Here is a 23,190-nt window from a genome sequence, read left to right as displayed (position 1 = left end):
AGGTCTCAAGCGGTGGCTTTAGTAGCCTCGTAGTTAAAACGGCCTTGCATTGCAGATTCAAAAAAAAAAAAAAGATCAAAATCACTGGCTAGTTTGACAAGGCTTTCAAAATCATACGTTTTGATATATAAGGCTCCAAAATCATATCCGTTATAGCAAGTTAGGGGAAATCTCAATTCTTCAAGGCTTTCAAAATCATAGCCGTTATAGCAAGTTAGAGGAAATCTCAATTCTTCAAGGCTTTCAAAATCATACATTTTGATATATAAGGCTCCAAAATCATAGCCGTTATAGCAAGTGAGAGGAAATCTCAATTCTTCAATTCTTTGTTTTCTTCCATGGCGGAACTACAGTTTTGGTTTCTCTTCCAGTCTTTTCTATGAGAAATTGTCACACCCACAGGCCTGAAATCACACGTTCAGGGAAGAAGAAAGAGCAGGAACCTTCAATTCGATGAATATATACGGAGTAGGAAACAATTCACAAGAGAAATCTGCAGGTAAAATTGACTGTATGAGCTTGTTTATTTTGAAGGGTCTGTAACAACGGGGGTAAGAGTATAAACCCTGATGCGCCATGTTCCCATTAGTTGTTAATTTCTTTTTTTTTTTTACACGCTTTGTGATCTGGGATTTCTTTTGGCTTCGTCCTTTTTGTTCTCTTTCGAAATTTCGAACCAACAATCTTATCCCCAATGTGAGTTTGAATTTTGAAGGAAAAATTTTCACTGCTAATTGTTAAATTGGTTCTTAACTGCTTTGTTATCTGGGTTGAAAGAAAATTTAAGGTGTACTGGGATAATGGTAGGGTATAAATGTACTGTTTAGTTGTTAGAGGACTTCATAAACAAAATAATTCGAATGTTCAGCCTCATTCTCTATAGAATGTTACCAGCTGAGAGAGATAGTGATAGAGACGGAGAATCTGCTGCGAGAATGGTGAAATTTTTGAAGCCAAACAAAGCTGTTATCATTCCTCAACGCAAATATGCGACCTGCAAAGCTGTGACCGTAAGGGCATCTGATGAAGAAAAAAGGGACAGGCCAAATGATCATTGTTTGGTTGTAGGTCTCTCAAAGTACCGGGAGAAAGTGATCCATAGCAATGCAACAAAGAAGCAGGCGAAGAAATCTTGTATGAAGGCTTTCATCAAGCTTGTGCACTACAAGCACATCATGCTTACTTGTTACACACTCGATGTGGATCTAAAGGACGTTTTCAATGCTGATGATACTGAGGCACTTGACAAAAAGGTGACTGGTGCGAAAGAGGCCAAGGCTAGGCTTGAGGAGAGGCTCAAGACCGGAAAAAATCGCTGGTTCTTCTCTCGATAACATTAACTTTTTAATATATAGTGCAGACATTCTTGCAATTGGCTATTCTTTTACATATTTATCTGCAGGGTGAAAGCAAATGAGCTTTGATATATGGTCAAATGAATGAACCTCCTGGTGCTCGAGCTGACGTTGGGCTCACTGAACTGACAGGTTAGATCTATTTCATTTAAAACAATCCAGGTGAATTAAGTGGCCTTTGGAGGCCTTTTGATTTTCCATACATACTTCCAAGGCCACTTGTCAAACATACCATTTTGAGAGAACTTGACCGTGAACTGCCCATCTTTGGGATCCCCCCATACCATTTGTCTTGTTGCTGTATATCAATTCTGTAGTGTTCTAGAGTGACTACAAAGTGAGGAGGTAATGGAGTTCAAGTAAAAAAGTTCCTTCTGAATTGAGGGATCCAAGAGTTGTTGTCTCTTTATTGTTCGAGAGATGACACTTAGTTGTTTGCTATCAGGAATAGTCCATGATATGAGTCTTTGAAAGCATTGTTGTCAAGCCAATTATCCTTCTAGAATTAAGCTTGAGATCTATTGCCACCTTTATAGGAGATATTCTTGAAGAAGTTTGCTTGGTGGCTTCTAATGTACTCCCAACCTCCATGAGTTCATGAGCCTATTTCAGAACACCAATAAGTGTGGGTTGGGGGGGGGGGGGATGGGGGGTCCTCGAGGCGTAGCGCCTCGGGATCCCTCGGGGTATTGGGGGGGGGGGGGTCCTCGAGGCGTAGCGCCTCGGGATCCCTTGGGGTAGGGGGTAAGAAGGGAGGGGGGTCCTCGAGGCGTAGGGGGTAGGGGGTAGGGGGGGGGTCCTCGAGGCGTAGCGCGCGCCTCGGGATCCCTCGGGGTAGGGGGGGCAAGGGGAGGGGGGGTCCTCGAGGCGTAGCGCGCGCCTCGGGATCCCTCGGGGTAGGGGGGGTTAGGGGGGCAAGGGGGGGGGGGGTCCTCGAGGCGTAGCGCGCGCCTCGGGATCCCTCGGGGTCGGGTAGGGGGGGTTAGGGGGTAAGGGGGGGGGGTCCTCGAGGCGTAGCGCGCGCCTCGGGATCCCTCGGGGTCGGGTAGGGGGGTTAGGGGGGGTAAGGGGGGGGGGTACTCGAGGCGTAGCGCGCGCCTCGGGATCCCTCGGGGTCGGGTAGGGGGGGTTAGGGGGGGTAAGGGGGGGGGGGGCGGGGTCCTCGAGGCGTAGCGCGCGCCTCGGGATCCCTCGGGGTAAGGGGGGGGGGCGGGGTCCTCGAGGCGTAGCGCGCGCCTCGGGATCCCTCGGGGTAAGGGGGGGGGGGGGGGCGGGGTCCTCGAGGCGTAGCGTGCGCCTCGGGATCCCTCGGGGTAAGGGGGGGGGGCGGGGTCCTCGAGGCGTAGCGTGCGCCTCGGGATCCCTCGGGGTAAGGGGGGGGGGCGGGGTCCTCGAGGCGTAGCGTGCGCCTCGGGATCCCTCGGGGTAAGGGGGGGGCGGGGTCCTCGAGGCGTAGCGTGCGCCTCGGGATCCCTCGGGGTAAGGGGGGGGCGGGGTCCTCGAGGCGTAGCGTGCGCCTCGGGATCCCTCGGGGTAAGGGGGGGGGGTCCTCGAGGCGTAGCGTGCGCCTCGGGATCCCTCGGGGTAAGGGGGGTAGGGGGGGGGGTCCTCGAGGCGTAGCGCGCGCCTCGGGATCCCTCGGGGTAAGGGGGGGGGGTAGGGGGGGGGTCCCTCGAGGCGTAGCGGCGCGCCAAGGGGTAAGGGGTAAGGGGTAAGGGGTAAGGGGTAAGGGGTAAGGGGTAAGGGGTAAGGGGTAGGGGGTAAGGGGTAGGGGGTAGGGGGTAGGGGGTAGGGGGTAGGGGGTAGGGGGTAGGGGGTAGGGGGTAGGGGGTAGGGGGTAGGGGGTAGGGGGTAGGGGGTAGGGGGTAGGGGGCAGGGGGCAGGGGGCAGGGGGCAGGGGGCAGGGGGCAGGGGGCAGGGGGCAGGGGGCAGGGGGCAGGGGGCCGGGGGCCGGGGGCCGGGGGCCGGGGGCCGGGGGCCGGGGGCCGGGGGCCGGGGGCCGGGGGCCGGGGGCCGGGGGCCGGGGGCCGGGGGCCGGGGGCCGGGGGCCGGGGGCCGGGGGCCGGGGGCCGGGGGCCGGGGGCCGGGGGCCGGGGGCAGGGGGCAGGGGGCAGGGGGCAGGGGGCAGGGGGCAGGGGGCAGGGGGCAGGGGGCAGGGGGTAGGGGGTAAGGGGTAGGGGGTAGGGGGTAAGGGGTAGGGGGTAGGGGGGTACCGGCGCGCCTCGGGATCCCTCGGGGTAGGGGGGGGGTACCGGCGCGCCTCGGGATCCCTCGGGGTAAGGGGGGGGTACCGGCGCGCCTCGGGATCCCTCGGGGTAAGGGGGGGTACCGGCGCGCCTCGGGATCCCTCGGGGTAAGGGGGGGGTACCGGCGCGCCTCGGGATCCCTCGGGGTAAGGGGGGGGTACCGGCGCGCCTCGGGATCCCTCGGGGTAAGGGGTGGTACCGGCGCGCCTCGGGATCCCTCGGGGTAAGGGGGGGGTACCGGCGCGCCTCGGGATCCCTCGGGGTAAGGGGGGGTACCGGCGCGCCTCGGGATCCCTCGGGGTAAGGGGGGGGTACCGGCGCGCCTCGGGATCCCTCGGGGTAAGGGGGGGGTACCGGCGCGCCTCGGGATCCCTCGGGGTAAGGGGGGTACCGGCGCGCCTCGGGATCCCTCGGGGTAAGGGGGGGTACCGGCGCGCCTCGGGATCCCTCGGGGTAAGGGGGGGGTACCGGCGCGCCTCGGGATCCCTCGGGGTAAGGGGGGTAAGGGGGTAGGGGGTAGGGGGTAAGGGGGTAGGGGGGTACCGGCGCGCCTCGGGATCCCTCGGGGTAAGGGTAGGGGGTAGGGGGTAAGGGGGTAGGGGGGGGTACCGGCGCGCCTCGGGATCCCTCGGGGTAAGGGGGGGGTACCGGCGCGCCTCGGGATCCCTCGGGGTAAGGGGGGGGTACCGGCGCGCCTCGGGATCCCTCGGGGTAAGGGGGGGTACCGGCGCGCCTCGGGATCCCTCGGGGTAAGGGGGGGGTACCGGCGCGCCTCGGGATCCCTCGGGGTAAGGGGGGGTACCGGCGCGCCTCGGGATCCCTCGGGGTAAGGGGGGGGTACCGGCGCGCCTCGGGATCCCTCGGGGTAAGGGGGGGTACCGGCGCGCCTCGGGATCCCTCGGGGTAAGGGGGGGGTACCGGCGCGCCTCGGGATCCCTCGGGGTAAGGGGGGGTACCGGCGCGCCTCGGGATCCCTCGGGGGTAAGGGGGGGGTACCGGCGCGCCTCGGGATCCCTCGGGGTAAGGGGGGGGTACCGGCGCGCCTCGGGATCCCTCGGGGTAAGGGGGGGGTACCGGCGCGCCTCGGGATCCCTCGGGGTAAGGGGGGGGTACCGGCGCGCCTCGGGATCCCTCGGGGTAAGGGGGGGTACCGGCGCGCCTCGGGATCCCTCGGGGTAGGGATCCCTCGGGGTAAGGGGCGGTAGCGCGCGCCTCGGGATCCCTCGGGGTAAGGGGGGGTAGGGGGGGGTAGGGGGTAAAGGGGGGGGGGGGGGGTAGGGGGGTAGCGCGCGCCTCGGGATCCCTCGGGGTAAGGGGGGGTAGGGGGTAAAGGGGGGGGGGGGGTAGGGGGGGTAGCGCGCGCCTCGGGATCCCTCGGGGTAAGGGGGGGGGGGTACCGGCGCGCCTCGGGATCCCTCGGGGTAAGGGGGGGGGGGGGGGTACCGGCGCGCCTCGGGATCCCTCGGGGTAAGGGGGGGGGGGGGGTAGCGCGCGCCTCGGGATCCCTCGGGGTAAGGGGGGGGGAGCGCGCGCCTCGGGATCCCTCGGGGTAAGGGGGGGGAGCGCGCGCCTCGGGATCCCTCGGGGTAAGGGGGGGGGGGGGTAGCGCGCGCCTCGGGATCCCTCGGGGTAAGGGGGGGGGGGGTAGCGCGCGCCTCGGGATCCCTCGGGGTAAGGGGGGGGGTACCGGCGCGCCTCGGGATCCCTCGGGGTAAGGGGGGGGGGGGGTAGCGCGCGCCTCGGGATCCCTCGGGGTAAGGGGGGGGGGGAGCGCGCGCCTCGGGATCCCTCGGGGTAAGGGGGGGGGGGTAGCGCGCGCCTCGGGATCCCTCGGGGTAAGGGGGGGGGGGTACCGGCGCGCCTCGGGATCCCTCGGGGTAAGGGGGGGGGGGGGTACCGGCGCGCCTCGGGATCCCTCGGGGTAAGGGGGGGGGGGGGGTAGCGCGCGCCTCGGGATCCCTCGGGGTAAGGGGGGGGGTAGCGCGCGCCTCGGGATCCCTCGGGGTAAGGGGGGGGTAGCGCGCGCCTCGGGATCCCTCGGGGTAAGGGGGGGGGTAGCGCGCGCCTCGGGATCCCTCGGGGTAAGGGGGGGTCCTCGAGGCGTAGCGCGCGCCTCGGGATCCCTCGGGGTAAGGGGAGGGGGTAAGGGGAGGGGGGTCCCTCGGGGTAAGGGGAGGGGGGTCCCTCAGGGCGTAGCGCGCGCCAAGGGGTAAGGGGGGGGGTCCCTCGAGGCGTAGCGGCGCGCTAAGGGGTAAGGGGGGGGGGGGGGTAAGGGGGAGGGGTAAGGGAGGGGGGGTAAGGGGGAGGGGTGGGGGGGGGGGGGGGGTAGGGAAGGAGGGGTCCTGGAGGCGTAGCGCGCGCCTCGGGATCCCTCGGGGTAAGGGGGGGGGGGGGGGGTAGCGGCGCGCCTCGGGATCCCTCGGGGTAAGGGGGGGGGGGGGTAGCGGCGCGCCTCGGGATCCCTCGGGGTAAGGGGGGGGGGTAGCGCGCGCCTCGGGATCCCTCCGGGTAAGGGGGGGGGTAGCGCGCGCCTCGGGATCCCTCGGGGTAAGGGGGGGGGGGGGGTAGCGCGCGCCTCGGGATCCCTCGGGGTAAGGGGGGGGGGGGTAGCGCGCGCCTCATGATCCCTCGGGGTAAGGTGGGGGGGGGGGGGGTAGCGTGCGCCTCATGATCCCTCGGGGTAAGGTGGGGGGGGGGGGGTAGCGCGCGCCTCATGATCCCTCGGGGTAAGGGGGGGGGGTAGCGCGCGCCTCGGGATCCCTCGGGGTAAGGGGGGGGGGGGGGGGGGTAGCGGCGCGCCTCGGGATCCCTCGGGGTAAGGGGGGGGGGGGGGGGTAGCGGCGCGCCTCGGGATCCCTCGGGGTAAGGGGGGGGGGTAGCGCGCGCCTCGGGATCCCTCCGGGTAAGGGGGGGGGGGGGGTAGCGCGCGCCTCGGGATCCCTCGGGGTAAGGGGGGGGGGGGGTAGCGCGCGCCTCGGGATCCCTCGGGGTAAGGGGGGGGGGGGTAGCGCGCGCCTCATGATCCCTCGGGGTAAGGTGGGGGGGGGGGTAGCGTGCGCCTCATGATCCCTCGGGGTAAGGGGGGGGGGGGGTAGCGCGCGCCTCGGGATCCCTCGGGGTAAGGGGGGGGGGGTAGCGCGCGCCTCGGGATCCCTCGGGGTAAGGGGGGGGTAGCGCGCGCCTCGGGATCCCTCGGGGTAAGGCGCCTCGGGATCCCTCGGGGTAAGGGGGGGGGGGGGGGGGGGTAGCGCGCGCCTCGGGATCCCTCGGGGTAAGGGGGGGGGTAGCGCGCGCCTCGGGATCCCTCGGGGTAAGGGGGGGGTCCTCGAGGCGTAGCGCGCGCCTCGGGATCCCTCGGGGTAAGGGGGGGGGGGTCCTCGAGGCGTAGCGCGCGCCTCGGGATCCCTCGGGGTAAGGGGGGGGGGTAAGGGGGGGGCCCTCGAGGCGTAGCGCGCGCCTCGGGATCCCTCGGGGTAAGGGGGGGGGGGTCCCTCGAGGCGTAGCGCGCGCCAAGGGGTAAGGGGGGGGGTCCCTCGAGGCGTAGCGCGCGCCAAGGGGTAAGGGGGGGGGGGGGTCCCTCGAGGCGTAGCGCGCGCCAAGGGGTAAGGGGGGGGGGGGTCCCTCGAGGCGTAGCGCGCGCCAAGGGGTAAGGGGGGGGGGGTCCCTCGAGGCGTAGCGCGCGCCAAGGGGTAAGGGGGGGGGGGTCCCTCGAGGCGTAGCGCGCGCCAAGGGGTAGGGGGGGGGGGGTCCCTCGGGGCGTAGCGGCGCGCCAAGGGGTAAGGGGGGGGGGGGTCCCTCGGGGCGTAGCGGCGCGCCAAGGGGTAAGGGGGGGGTCCCTCGGGGCGTAGCGGCGCGCCAAGGGGTAAGGGGGGGGGGGGTCCCTCGAGGCGTAAGGGAGGGGGGGTAAGGGGGAGGGGTGGGGGGGTAGGGGGGAGGGGTCCTCGAGGCGTAGCGCGCGCCTCGGGATCCCTCGGGGTAAGGGGGGGGTAAGGGGGGCGGGGTCCTCGAGGCGTAGCGCGCGCCTCGGGATCCCTCGGGGTAAGGGGGGTAAGGGGGGGGGCGGGGTCCTCGAGGCGTAGCGCGCGCCTCGGGATCCCTCGGGGTAGGGGGGGGTGGGGTGGTCCTCGAGGCGTAGCGCGCGCCTCGGGATCCCTCGGGGTAGGGGGGTGTGGGGTGGTCCTCGAGGCGTAGCGCGCGCCTCGGGATCCCTCGGGGTAGGGGGGTGGGGGACCTTGGGGGGGTCCTCGAGGCGTAGCGCGTGTCTCGGGATCCCTCGGGGTAGGGGGGTGGGGGGGTTGGGGGGGTCCTCGAGGCGTAGCGCGCGTCTCGGGATCCCTCGGGGTAGGGGGGGGGTTGGGGGGGTCCTCGAGGCGTAGCGCGCGTCTCGGGATCCCTCGGGGTAGGGGGGGGGTGGGGGGGTCCTCGAGGCGTAGCGCGCGCCTCGTGATCCCTCGGGGTAGGGGGGTGGGGGGGTCCTCGAGGCGTAGCGCGCGCCTCGTGATCCCTCGGGGTAGGGGGGGGGGTTGGGGGGGTCCTCGAGGCGTAGCGCGCGCCTCGTGATCCCTCGGGGTAGGGGGGGGTGGGGGGGGTCCTCGAGGCGTAGCGCGCGCCTCGTGATCCCTCGGGGTAGGGGGGGTGGGGGGGTCCTCGAGGCGTAGCGCGCGCCTCGTGATCCCTCGGGGGAGGGGGGGTGGGGGGGTCCTCGAGGCGTAGCGCGCGCCTCGTGATCCCTCGGGGTAGGGGGGGTGGGGGGGTCCTCGAGGCGTAGCGCGCGCCTCGTGATCCCTCGGGGTAGGGGGGGTGGGGGGGTCCTCGAGGCGTAGCGCCTCGTGATCCCTCGGGGTAGGGGGGGTTAGGGGGTCCTCGAGGCGTAGCGCGCGCCTCGTGATCCCTCGGGGTAGGGGGGGGTGAGGGGGTCCTCGAGGCGTAGCGCCTCGTGATCCCTCGGGGTAGGGGGGTCCTCGAGACGTAGCGCTTCGAGATCCCTCGGGGTAGGGGGGTCCTCGAGACGTAGCGCTTCGAGATCCCTCGGGGTAGGCATAGCGACATAAAATATCACATATGACGTCAAATATATTGTCATGTAGGACATCAAGTAAAACACAAGTGCCAACTTGTTCAATTTTATTGAAGATTATGTCTCTACTTGTAAATATCTAAAATTAAATTACATATATGTTAGATGACACCAAATTAAATGTCATATTTATGTATTGTGCCTTAAGAAAAATTATATTTATATTCTAAATATTTTTTGCACAAACTTTTACGACTTCAACTATAAATTTTTTAAATGAAATAAACTGTATTTTTTCATGATCAAACCACACTTAAAAAGGAAATAATTAAAAGCCCTTGAATTTGAATTTTTGGTATAAAAGAATCCATTAAAAATTAAACATTCAAAAATAAGAATTTTTTTTAAAAAAAATGTATCAGCTTGAATGTATAGACTTTTGAAGTAATAATAAATCAATAAATGGGGTTTATGTAACTTTGCAGTGACTTCTTTTTCTCCTCCAAATGTATTGGTACACGTGTGTCCATTAGAATCCACAATTATTCACTTAGTGGTGGATTCATTGGGAATTACATAAATTTTTGTTGGTTTTTCTAAAAATTTGAATATTTAATTGCAAGGTATAATTAAACTAAGCTTGAAATTATTTTTAGTTGACAAAAATATATCCTTGGTCGTCTTCCTCTCATGACTCTCTCTCTCTCTCTCTCTCTATATATATATATATATATATATGTAAATAATATTTTTATGTATAAATAAAATAAGTTATATATATGTCGATCTGGTTTGAGTTCGGTTTAGCTTTTTTTCTTTTAATACCAAACCAAACTAAGAGTGATCAATTTTTTTTCCAACCACCAAACTACAAGTCATTCTTTTTTCGATTTGATTTGATTTGTCGATTTGGTTTGACTTTACAATTTACTTGTACACCCCTACCTACATCTAAAGTTGATGAGCAGCAAAGAAGAAATTAATTATACGCCATGTATATTGAAATGCTATAAATACATACATGTTATAAAATATATTAAAAAACCTATCCGTGGGAAGATCTAAAGGTAGGTGATAAGATAATTAAACAAAAACTATCGGTGGGAAGATCTAAAGGTAAAGATGATAAGATAATTAATACTTTAGAAACTGTTTTGGGAAAAGAAAAGACAACTATTAAAATTATCATGTCTAATAACAATTAATAAAAATTACTTTTTGATAGTCATGGTAAATGTGTGATATGCTTAGCTTTCTTTAATATGTATTTATAATTAATCACATCTATTAACAATTAATAGGAGCTACTTTTTTTTTTTTGGTAGTGATGGTAAAGGTGTGCAACATTTTGTATTTGACATAATACATAAATTGAACCCTTGACTTGGTTTCAATTTGCAATTTTAATCTATAATTTTATCAATGCTCAAATAGACACTTTAACTATCCAAAACTTAAATCAGAAAACACTTGAATCCTACCTAATATAATGTGTGAAATACACCAAAGTTATGCGCTTCAGAGGTAAGATTCGAGGCCCCAACATTTATAAAAATATTGAAAAGACAATTATATCCTTATTCAATTAAATTAAATTCCCACTTTGTTATCTTTCTAATTTATCCAACCAATTTTCAATTCAAGTTCAAACACTCTCAAACAATGATTCCACACTTAAGGGACTACTCACGTACATTTTCATTATATGTATCGGATTGTTATTCTGACTTGAGAAACATCTTTAGTAAGATCATTCAGACAATTTATCTAACTCATTATATTCACCATTTTACTTGACAATTTTTAGCACTCTGTATTTATTGTTTGGCCTCCCAAAATTTGTAATTGTAGTTTGCTACTCACTATGATATTCACACAACACAAATCACCCCATTTTTTCCATTACGTCTTCCACAACTTAAAGCACAAATACACTCCAAACTAAAGAAGAGTAGGTAAAATTGATCAAGATATGATATGAATAGTATTTAATTGTATTTGATCTAGTGTAAAGCAATAGAGTAATCCACTTTTGATAATATATGACGAAGAATGTAAAGCTTATGTGCTCATAAACATTAAGTTCATGCCAAATAGATTATCTTCGCCATAACCGCTTACGGAATTGTAGTCCTTGAATCTCCAACTGTTCTTCCTGTTTCTCAAGGACTTGTTGCGTTGTGTGCCTAGTGAACTTACCCACCGATTGCTTAGAGTTGTTTTCCATGGAGTTTTGGACGAAGGAGTAATATGTTAGTCTTTTGTTGTTAGAAGTGTTGGTGAGAGTGGACAGGTATTCGATAATCAATTATACTCCTAATAACCAGATAGCAAAAGACAAACCATCAACTTACCCGAAGTTAAAAATAAAATTTCCAAGCATAGGACTGGTTGAAATTCATCTTGTTGAGCCTAAATATAAGCTATCTTTTGAAGTTTGTGATAACATAGAGCTTCTTTTTTCCATGATAGTTGCATGAGAGGTTGTTGGGTCAGGTGTAAAGTATTACAGGTATCACAAAATTAACGTCTGAATGTTCAATATGATGACATCCGAAATTGTGATGGTCCTGAAAAGGTTGAGGTACCTTAACCACTGCAACAATAACTTAAGTTTATAAACTATAACTTATGATCTACTTACATATATTGACTTGACCGCACTCCCTTTACCATGTTTCTTCATTACCTTTGCTTGGTTTATAAGAATAGATTCCTTTCTACAGAGTTGCAGGCTCTGATAGACTGGCCATGAGATTCACCTGACGCCTCACAGTTCGGCCTCCAACTTCTGGAGGATTATTTTGACTATTCTTTTGAAGTATAAGCTACAGTGGATGCTTGGTGGTCTGACGGGTGGCGGGAAGGTGTTGTTGTTGGATTTGATGTCTATGGAAGCGGTCATTTTCAGGTTTACTTCCCTGGTTGTTGAGTTATCCTTATGCGAAGTTGCAATGCATCAATTGATAAATAAGAAATCCCTTTTTATTTCTTATTTTCTATTTTATTTTAGTTTTTTAGATTTTTGGGACTATTATTTCTTACTAGATAATCAAACCTGAAGATCGACGCTTCCACAGACATTAAATCCAACAACAATACCTTCCATCACCCGTCAGATCACGAAGCATCAACTACAACTTCTAATCTAAAGAATAATCAGAATACTCCTCCGGAGGCTGGCTCCAAACTGCTATGTGTCATTTGCATCTCATGCCCAATTTATCAGATCCTCCAACTCAGTTGGAAGGAATTCATACCTATAAATCAAACAAAGGTGATGAAGAAACATGGTGAAGGTAGAATGGACAAGTTAATATATGCAAGTAGATCATATGTTATAGTATACAAACATAAGTTATAGTGCTTGAGCTTTTAAGGACCATCACGATCCTAGATGTCATCATAATGAACTTTCAAATAATTTTGTGATACCTGTATACCTTAGACTTGAACCAACAATCTTTCAAGCCACTATCGTGGCAAAGAACCACTAAGTTGTCATCAACTTCAAAACACAGCCTATACTAAGTCTTAACAAGCTGAATTTCAACTGTCATGTGTTTGGGAATTTTATTTTGAACTTCGCCTGAGTAGGTGGTTTGGCTATTGCAATCTGATTACCAGTCATTATATTTCTGATACTAGAATGGCCACTCCGAATGACACTTCTACTCTTTCTAGGTCCTTGCATTGAAGTATCTTTTCGGGCTATATTATTTAGAGTCCTCATCAGATATGTGACCACCCATCAAAGCACTTCTTCTCTTTTCACTTCTTGGGGTATCTACAAGATAAGGAAAGCCAAATTTACTATAATGCAAAGAAGATTTAAGTTAAGATAAACATAATTTGTAGCATCTTTCTACAGAGATCCAATTGTATATAACTAAAAACAAGGACTTCAATGCCATAGGCGGCTATGGGGTTGATCATATATCAAGTTTAATCGCAATTTTTATGAGCACAAAAGCTTTAAATCATTCTAAGTGCACATAACCATCTAAGAACCAAGAATTCATTGATGAAATATGGAAAAAAAATTATGAAACCGTTTACCAAACACATCAGACCAAGACTAGTATAAATGATTCTGAGCTATATTTAGAGGTTCTAAACACAAAATGAATGAAGGAAGTTGGAAAATGCATCTACATTAATAATAATACCAAACATGCATGATATTAAGGATCACAACATAAGCGCATATGGGGAAAATGTAAAGGGAAGAAAAAGATAAAAAGAAGATCTAAACTGGTTACTACACATTCAACACAATAGATTTTCGCGACATCGTAACACAAAATAAAAATAAAAGAGCAATGAGTAAGAAGCAAAGGGATTTTTTCGGTACTAAAATGATTGTAACTAAGAATATTAGACAAAAAGAAGAGCTTTTTGCAAAGATTAGCTCCCGATGACCATATAAACAATGAGAAAACAACATCAAGCCACAACCCCAAATGAAACACAAAAGGAATTTTTCTTAATCCAACGATAAACTAACCTTAATTCAAGAAAACTCTCAATATTACTGAGTTACCAAGATCATATCTTTTTTCGAGAATTACCAGCCAAAGCGCAAACCCCCATGAAAAAGGAAATGGAGTTTGCTGATTTTCAAAGATTAACCATGTACAAGAACAAAAATATACAACATTGGACCAAGATCCAGAATACATCAAGTGATCACACTTATAACAAATAGCTTAAGGTTGGAATCCAAAACAAGCAGCAAAAGAGAACCCGGATTTCAAGAAACAAAGGGCTAAGCACGTAATAAATGCTAACTCACCTCAAAAGTAGAAAATTTTTGTTGCTTTATCGAGAAATGGAGCTTTCAAAAAAAGCCAAAGAATGCTGAGTTGGGTTTTTTGTTCAACAAGCGGTTATGATTAGGAAAAAGATAGATTAAAGGGTTAGGGAAAAGGCACAACTACCCCCCGCCCCTAATCTATGCACAAAATTCCTGAGACACACTCAACTATACTCATACTATACTAGGGTCCTATTACCCCCGAACTTACTTTATAAGTAATTCTCTTCCCCTTTTCAACCTACGTGACACTATCTTCTGGGCCTAGGGCGTTGACAATTTTTTAAGCTATCTGGTTGATAGTGTCACGTAGGTCGAAAAAAGGTAGAAAATTATTTATACAGAATCACATCGACTTTTTGTTGTGTAGGATATTTCATTGATTGTCATGAATGCAGTGAGAAAGCTACAACTCTTTCTTCTTATCCTTGTGTAAAAGACTTTTTTTTTTCGAGAATCCAATTAAGTGTACCGTCTCAACTTCTATAAATTGATTTTTGTTTAAAAATCAAACTAAAATTTTATTAAGAACACATCAATTTACATAAAAATAATTAATTGCATGTAAGGAACAATGATTTATTACCTGAAAATCGATATCACTTGAAACAGTTCAATTGTATTGCTTCACTTGCTGATCGTCACTATGAAATATTAGAGTCATTTCTTAATTGTACCTTCATAGAAAAAAACCAGGTTTAACAAAATTCATTAGTAGTTGAGATATTCAACAACTTAGATGAGTTCAAATAAAGATAAATAGAACATTGAGTATAACAAACTCATATAAAAATAATAATAGAGATAACATGATTTCATGAGAATGTAGAATATATAACATAGGAAAATGAAAAATCTGCTAATAGAAGATAAAAACGTTACAAATTAAGTGATCCAAGAAGTGACCTTTTGATATCTTTAACCTATCACCTTAATATGAGGTTTTTTTTAATAATGACAATGGTTTAAAGAGCCTAATAAAAGTAGGTAACTTAAAAGGTTAAATCATTATTGCTTTATTTTTTAAATTATTTATTCCAATGCATGTATATTTTTTTATCTAGTAAAAAATTATTTTATCTAGAAATCAATTATGATGCTTTCATTCTTCCACCTTCCGAGGATATTAAATAGTTTTTAGTGCATTCAGCCTATCAATAATGAAGGACGATAAATTTTTGCACTTTCAAAGCTGAATTTGGTCTTTATTATGTTATTAATTCCAGTAAGTATTATTTAATAATATCATATGAACTAATATTTAAAAATAATTTAAACTATTATAGGGGTAAAATGGTAATTTAACTTTGAATTTTGGAGTTTCAAACTTATAATAATACTAGATTTAGGAACAAGTGTTGCACGTTTATCCCAAAATACTTCATATAAATTTTGTATTGCAAAATTCATCATTGTTTCGATAGAAACTACATATAACTTCCTAATAAAAAGAATATATCTTTAACTATAAAATTGACTAAAACTGCATAAAGTAAAAATAACTATCACACAAATTCAATATTGAAGATATTAAAATACAACATGATAGATAAATGTATACAAAGCAACAAGCCATAGTAAATTATCACTAATAATAACACAACAATAGAAAGTTGTACAATAACAACAAGCAAGAAACATAAATGTTAAACTAAACAAATAAAAAGAGACGAGAAAAGAGAGCATAGAGATTTTCTCATGTTTTTTTTTCAATTGGCTTAAGATATTATTGTGTGAATGTCACTATTTAATATAGGATAGCATTGAGGAATACAAAGAGTTGTCATAAATAGATATTAATCCATTTGAGATTATCGATGAGAAATGAGAGTGATAAACATAATGAATATAATTAGTGAGAGTTATATACATTTACATAATGAAGAGTGGTTGTAAGTCATGTATACTAATATGATCATTTACTATTTAATATTATATGTAATTTATTAAAAAATTCATAAAATTTAAATGTAATATGTAAACAAAACTGTAATCTAAAAATAAAATATGTAAAAGAATTCAAATATATTAAATCTGTAATGGAAAATCATTATGACTAAGTATTAAAAGATTCATACAAAAAATGCACCATTCAATCAAATACATTCTTAATACGAAATTACAAATACAAAAAAAAATATCATATATTGGAGCAAGTTTAGCATAAGGCTACCAACGAAAATAGAAAAGACATTCCTTTCTCTATTTTTATTGATAATGCAAATTGAAAAAAACTCTATAGTAATAAACATTCAACCTTTGACCATAAAAAAAAAGTTAAAAATTTTGGAAGACAAGTTAATGAAAGTGACATTCAACTATATAAATGGAGGGGTCTTATCATAGTTCTAATCTCGGTAAATTACAAAAACAAATACATCAAACTCCGATATTCTCGTAATTGAAGTGTTATTCATCCCTATAATCACATTATGCCTTGTAATCTTGACACAAATCCTCTTTACCTTGAAATTTTCTTCACTTGATTAAAGCTTCTCTAGTCTTCCACACACAAAAATTGTATCACATATAAATCTTTCTATGAAAAAACTATTGAATGATTTGTATTTATAGGAAAAAATATAGCTTGGAATATGAAAGGTCAAAGTATTATAACAAATTAAAGACAAATAATAATTAAAATATAAATTAATTTAAAAGATGAAACGTATACATGTATCTATTTAATGAGATAACTCTTATTTTTATTTTTTTTCTATTTAATTTACTCATATGTATACCAATTAAATAAAAATATTATAGAAATTCTACTATTTACTATTTAATTAATTATTTATTTTAATAACATTTGGATTTAGCATAAGGGTAAAATTGTAATTTAGTTTTTTTACTTTGGAGCTTCCCACTTATAATAATATATGATATATGATATGATGATTATACTAATATTAAATAGGAAAAAATATTCTTTGTGCAAATTATCATATTTTTTTTTACGATTTATTTATCTTCATAGACTGAAAGGATGAATGATTGAACAAATCCGTCCCAAGTCGCTATTTACAAGGCCGAATATATATTAGTATTTGATCGATTTGCGAACATAACGATATGACACCCATAGTCTCCAAATCCTAGATCCGCCTCTGGTTGGCAGGGAGGATATTTGTCTTCTCTGTTGTTGCTAGTTGCAGTAACACCATTTCTCGCTGTTGTTGCTTCGTAGTTTCCATGATTCCCTTTCTTTCCTTTTCCTTTGTCCCCCCCTGGCACTTGAACCGAACTGCAACTTGGCTTGCAAGGCTCCCTCAATGGATCCCTCATGCATCATCATACTTCGTTGTTCTTGTGCCTGTAGTGCACTCAATAACTCTGCCAAGCTAAGCTTACAGAGATCTTTAGTATTTTCCAATGAAGCAATAGTTGCCTCATATCTCTCACCTAAAGTTACAGGTATTTTTTGAACTATTCTATTATCATTTCCAAGTATCTTTACCTTACTGGCAGTCTCAAGCAACCTATCAGAATGATCCTTAGTGGTTTATGATTCCTTCATACACTGCATCTCAAATTCTCTGACTAAGTTCAGTATTTTCGTTCCTCTAATTCTTTCATCTCCCTCGTACTCTTTCTTGAGGAAATCCCAAATTGCTTTGGTTGAGTTACATGTCATTATTCTACTGAAAATGGTGGTAGAAACTGCAGCAAAGAAACAAGATTTAGCTTTGGATTTTCGTGTCTTCTTTTCCTTGTGGACCCTAATCTGAGCCATAGTTGGATTCGTAGTCTTCCTCGATAACCTCCCACAAATCACTAGCCTCCAAATAAACTTGCATTTTCACTGCACAGGCTTGATAGTTTTCTCCATCGAAAACTGATGGAGCCATAGCAGAAAAAGAGTTTGCATTCTCCATTGTTTTAATGGTGTTTGTAGAGAATTTATGGATAAACACTCAGAAAAAAACCTTGTAAGTCTCACACAAGTCCCTTAAATAGAGGGCTCTGATACCAATGTTATTAATTTAACTGAAATGAATTGAAATCTGAAGAATAATCTTTATTGAACTTCAAGCTAATTAAAGAAGTAGGGGGCAATACAACTAACACAGTACATGGACTACTAAAAGACTGCTAACATGCCTCTAAACTAGTAACAACTATAACTAGTAAATAGGATAACGACTAAAAGAAAATTGATCTCCTAATAATCAACTGAAGTCTCTTACCCATTCAAAGCAGATCCTGAAACACGTAACAACAGATATGGTTGGGATATGTTGAGTGGGTGGTGTTGGTAAGACAACACTGACTGAGAAAATAAGAGCAAGGAAGAAACAAGATAGGTGGTTCAATGATGTTGTCATGGTAACTGTCAGTCAACAACAAGACTTCAAAAGAATTCAGAGTAAGATATTCTTGGGAGGATGCCCTTAAACAATTACGTGATGCAAAAAACAAGAAATATTCTTGAAGTGCACATAAAGGTGAGGCTAAGCTCTGATCACTTGGAAAGTGAAGAAGCCGGATACCTCTTTTTGCTTTGTTCTTTGTTCAAGGAAGATAGTGATATTTGGACTGAAGAATTACTTAGATATGTAATGAGACTTGGCATATTTTCAGAAATAGAAAATTTTGAAATGCAAGAAATAGAGTGTGCCTTTTATTAGAAACACTGAAAGGTTGTTTCTTGTTATCCCAAGGTTCAGAAAAAGATTATGTCAAAATACATGATGTGGTCCGTGATGTGGCCATATATATTGCGCCTGAAGGAGAGCAAATCTTTATGGTAAGTCATAATGTGAACTCGGAAGAGCTCACAAGAAGAATTTCTTATGAGCATTTCAGTCACATTTCAATTGTTGCAAATAAATTTGATGAGCTTCCTAAACCAATCTTTTGCCCAAAACTGAAGCTTCTAATGTTAAAACTCTGTTTTGAAAAGCCATTCAAATTACAGAACGATTTTTTATGGCATGAGTAAACTCAATGTTTAAGCATGAGGGGAGACTGATATAAGGAGTCAATTTGGACTCTTCCAGGATCCATTTAGAGGTTTTCAAGTCTGAGGACGTTGTGTCTAAGTAAATTAAGGTTGGATGACATATCGTTATAGGGGAACTTGTCACTTTAAAAATTCTCGTCATCAAGGATTCTCAGTCAAAGGAGTTGCCAGTGGAGATAGGAAAATTAACAAATCTAATTTTGTTAGAGCTGTGGAATTATAAGCAAGTAGAACTTGAAAGGATTTCACCACGTGTCTTATCAAGACTAGTACGATTGGAGGAACTACATATGGTGAGAGTAGCACATTTTAGTTACTCCACCTTAAGTGAGCTGGAATCTTTATCGAGATTGACTGCACCGACATTAAGTAAATGTTCCAGAGATGTGATCTACAGTAACTTGGGCCTTTCCTCCAAGTTGACACGTTACGCTCTTACATTGGGTAGAGTTTACAGAACGACTTCAACCATAGATGATTACGATAAGAATATTTCTTTAGAGGTCACTAAGTTGGGTGATCGGATCTGCCACAAGCTTAGGAAGAGCAAAAATGTATATTCAACTGGAAAGGGCTCCAAGAATGTGCTGACAGAGTTGCAGCTGGTTGAATTTCAGATTGTGAAATATCTCTGCCTGGATGATTGTGATTCATTGACACATTTATTAAAGATCCAATGTCAGAATAATATTCCATTCCCTGAACTCAAAAGACTGGAGGTAAGCCGTTGCCGTGGTCTACAATATGCTTTTTGCGTGTCCTTGGCTGGAGGGAGTTGGATTGTAGTTTCCCCTAATGATGAGGAAGAGGAGATCTCACGGAGGACTTGTGAAGTAATCAAGTTCCCTAATTTATATGAGTTGGACCTTCATTCTCTTGAATGCCTCACTCACTTTTGCAGTGACAGTGTTGAGGGCATTGAGTTCCCTCCGTTACGGGAAATGAATTTCTTTGAGTTGCCAGAGTTTCAAAATTTCTTGCCTACAACCAACAACTCCATCACTCACTCAAATCCTCTTTTTGATGAAAATATATTGTTCTACTGCTCTATGTGATCTATCATTTCAACAACAAAAAATGATAACTAATTTATAAATTTGCAGGTTTCTTGTCTCAGTCTGGAAGAGCTATCTATCGATGGAGCTAATAGCATAAGTGCTTTATAATCTCACCAACTTCCAATAGCCTACTTCAGCAAGCTTGAATCATTGTATGTATCAAATTGTGAAAAATTGAGAAACATTATGTCTCCATCAGTGTCTAGAGGTGTTTTTAATCTCCGAATACTAAAGATAGATGGTTGTCAATCAATGGAAGAAGTGATCACAGAAGAGGAACAACAAGGAGAAGAAATCATGACTAATGAGCCCTTATTTCCCTTGTTGCAAGAGTTGAGGCTTCAAACTTTTTCACACTAACCTTTATTTTCTATAGATCGAGGGATTTTCTCTAATTTTAATAATATAATTTCTCTGGACTTCTTCTTCTACTACTAAATCTATTATTCAAAGTGTACTTTATTGTCGTTGAGTGATTTGCTTACACCGTGGTTTTAGATACCGATACACTGGTGAGCAAGATCATTATATCCTGGGAGGATATATTCTGTTAACATCGGGTACTTGAGGGAAATAATTTTCTTAAGGGGACAATGTGTATTCAGTGGACTTGATTTTCTTTCTTTGAGGAAAATATTTTTATATTGTTTGCAATCAGTTTCTGATTCTATTTTCTCTGCTAGTCTTAATTTTCTAGTTTTAAAAATACTCTTTAAAACTTTGTTGTATCTTTATCAAGCTCTTCAAAATTTTGTTCTAAGTATCTTATGAATGCAAGATAAACAACGTAGTGAAATGGACACTATGTGACAAAATATTATGCTAGATATCAGCTTTATATAAGCACTTCATTCACCCTAACATGCCAACAACAATATGTTTCCATGAAGTTGTACAACAATAGCATATTTAATTAATTCATTGACTATCTACTTGTATCAATATCCATTGTGAAAGTTGAGTTATATTTAACAACAAAAATATTCATCTTCTGCTAAGTTATTGGAACTACTAATACATACCTCTTTAGTTTATGACAAGCATGTTAAAATCATATTCAATTCTAATTAAATATTTAGTAATCCTAAATATTAGTAGTGTTTTTATTTATACAAATATAAACATTCACAAAAAAATAGGTGAATTTAGTTTAAATAATACAGTAATGTCAAGTGAATTCTCTGCTACAGAATGAACGTAAACTATTTCCTTGGAATGTACATAATACCATATTCTTTCCTTAGCTAGCACCTCATGTACATGTAGTTATATTGCTTTCCTCTTAAAATGAAATATCAAGTTATTCTCCACTTTGTTGCTCGGATTCTCCAAAATGCACTACTTTTAAAGTATCCGACATGCACCCATCGAATATTTGAAGAGACTGAGTAACATAGATTCTTCATACCTTGTCTATTATATTGTATTAGAGTCAGGTTCATCCTTGTTTGAGCTAGCTCTCGCTCCATGCTCCTATTGGGCCTGGATGTGAAAGGGGATGTTAGAGTCCGACATTGGTTGGAAAATGGAATGGTGTGTACTTGGTCAATCATCCACTCGTTGAGCTAGCTTTTGGGGTTTAATTTAGGTTATATCTTTACAATTTTTATATCAAACTCTCCAATACTGTCTTTACTGCTTTCTCTTCGTACGTTTGCAAAATTGTATGTATCTAATTGTGCTAAATTGAGAAACTTGATGTCTCCGTCAGTGTCCAGAGGTGCTTTGAATCTCCGAATACTAGAGATGAAAGACTGCAATCAATGGAAGAAGTGATCACAGAAGAGGAACAACAAGGAGAAGATATGACTAACGAGTTTTTTTTTCCCCTGTTGGAAGATCTGGAGCTTAAAGGACTGCCTAAGCTGCGGCATTTCTTTCTGACAAAACGTGGTCTTGAATTTCCATTTCTAAGAGTAGTGAGGATTCATGACTGCCCTGAAATGAAGACGTTTGTCCAACACGGATCTGTGAGTACACCGTGTCTCAAAAGGGCGAACAATGACAATGAGGTGAAAGTAGATGATCTCGATAAAACGATGTTCAATTCTGAGGTTTGTCTTCTGCCACTAGCTGTATTACTGATTACTATACATATTTGTGTCGTGCATTAATAAACCCCTGGTATACTGCTCTCTTAGCGTTTTAACAAAAGCAAATAGTAGTAGTAATCTTCAGATAGTTATTTGTCACCTGATATCTGTATATGTTGACGGAGGTAACAAAAATATGTGAATCTACATTATTGTAATCTAAGGGCTCAGATGAACCTAATAGCTTTTGCGCAACGACTTTTTATCTGTATTATTAATATCTAGAGATTTCCTTGTATATTAACTTGATGACATTGGACATACCTATAAATTTCAAATTCCTAATCTGATTCTCATTCTAAATTCTTCTTTCATTATATGTAACAGCTAATATGTTGATTTATTTTCTCATGTCATTCTACTTCATCCCTTCAATGTTCGCAGGTTTGTTGTCACGGCCTTGAAGATCTAACTATCCATTGGGCTAACAGCATAACTGTTATATGCTCTTACCAACTTCCAACTGCGTACTTCAGCAATCTTGTAATATTAGAAGTAAGGAATTGTGGAAAATTGAGAAACTTGATGTCTCCATCGGTGGCCAGATGTGCTCTGAATCTCCGAATACTGAATATAGCAGGCTGCCAATCAACGGAAGAAGTGATCACAGTAGAAGAACAACAAGGAAAAGAAATTATGACTAATGAGCCCGTATTTCCCCCTGATTGGAAGAGCTGCAGCTTGGAGGGCTACGTGTAAGTTGAGGCGTTTCTTTCTCACGAAGCATGTTCTTAAATTTCCATTTCTTAGAGAAGTGAAGATTGACGACTGCCCTGGAATGAAGACGTTTGTACGTCAGGAAATATCTGTGAGTAATCTGGTTCTCAAATGGGTGAACCGTGATGATGAGCTGAAAGTAGATGATCTCAATAAATGGACACAACAGAGGTTCATTTGTAAAGCAAGTGATGGTGATGAATCTGAAGTTGCTGATGACAACGAATCTGAAGCTAGTGATTTTGGGATCAAGTCATAACAGAAGCTAGCTAGGAAGGTGATAGGTATTCGATGAAATGGTTGAAGTTAGCTCGAACATCACCTGATATCTATAGTGATGTTTGTTGATATTATGAATGAAGAGGAGGAGCTTGAAGAAGTGGTACAAGCCTAGACTAGCAGCCTATTACATTTTTTTCAGGCCCTTTTGATATCTTATTGATCAACCGCTAGTAACATGCTTGTGATGGAGGTATCAAGAGAAAGGGGATCTATATTATAACAGTTTTTGCGAAGAGACAATTCGTATTTGTATTAAAATTTTATTTTTTCACCCGATCCCTGACCCGCCTCCCCCCAGCCCCCCTCCCCCAACCCCACTGCCTCCCCAAAAAATTAATTTTGCTTTTTAATAATTTTTTCAACTTCAAATTTTTATTTTTAAACTCCTACCTCCCCCGGCCAGACCCCCTACCCACCCCTACCAGCCCCCACCCCCACCCACAACCACAACCCCTCAAAAAATTAATTTTGCATTTTAAAAATACTATCAACTTCAAATTTTTATTTTTTCACTCCTATCCTCTCCCCCTGCCTGCCCCCACTACCCCCCCCCCCCCACCATCCCACCCCAAAAAAATTGTTTTTAAAAAATATTTTCAATTTCATAAATTATTTTCTACTCTAGTAAAAATAAGAGATGTTC

General features: G+C 46.0%; 2 pseudogenes across 2 annotated transcripts; both read left to right on the top strand.

Moving 5' to 3' along the window:
• The first annotated feature begins 14 nt into the window (after nt 1–14).
• Nucleotides 15–20,112, top strand: LOC101249629 (ribosomal protein eL27 pseudogene; annotated as a pseudogene). 2 transcript variants are annotated; one of them, NR_165362.1, is given in 4 exon segments: nt 15–499; nt 869–1,318; nt 1,403–1,487; nt 19,501–20,112. The product of NR_165362.1 is annotated as a ribosomal protein eL27 pseudogene, transcript variant 2 (transcript).
• Nucleotides 20,113–21,218: 1,106 nt separating this feature from the next.
• On the top strand, nt 21,219–22,817 carry LOC104646914 (uncharacterized; annotated as a pseudogene).
• The last annotated feature ends 373 nt before the right edge of the window (nt 22,818–23,190 follow it).

Source organism: Solanum lycopersicum, chromosome 4 (genome assembly GCF_036512215.1).
Source record: "Solanum lycopersicum chromosome 4, SLM_r2.1".
NCBI classification, from domain to species: domain Eukaryota; kingdom Viridiplantae; phylum Streptophyta; class Magnoliopsida; order Solanales; family Solanaceae; genus Solanum; species Solanum lycopersicum.
This window is presented reverse-complemented; position numbering and strand designations above follow the sequence as displayed.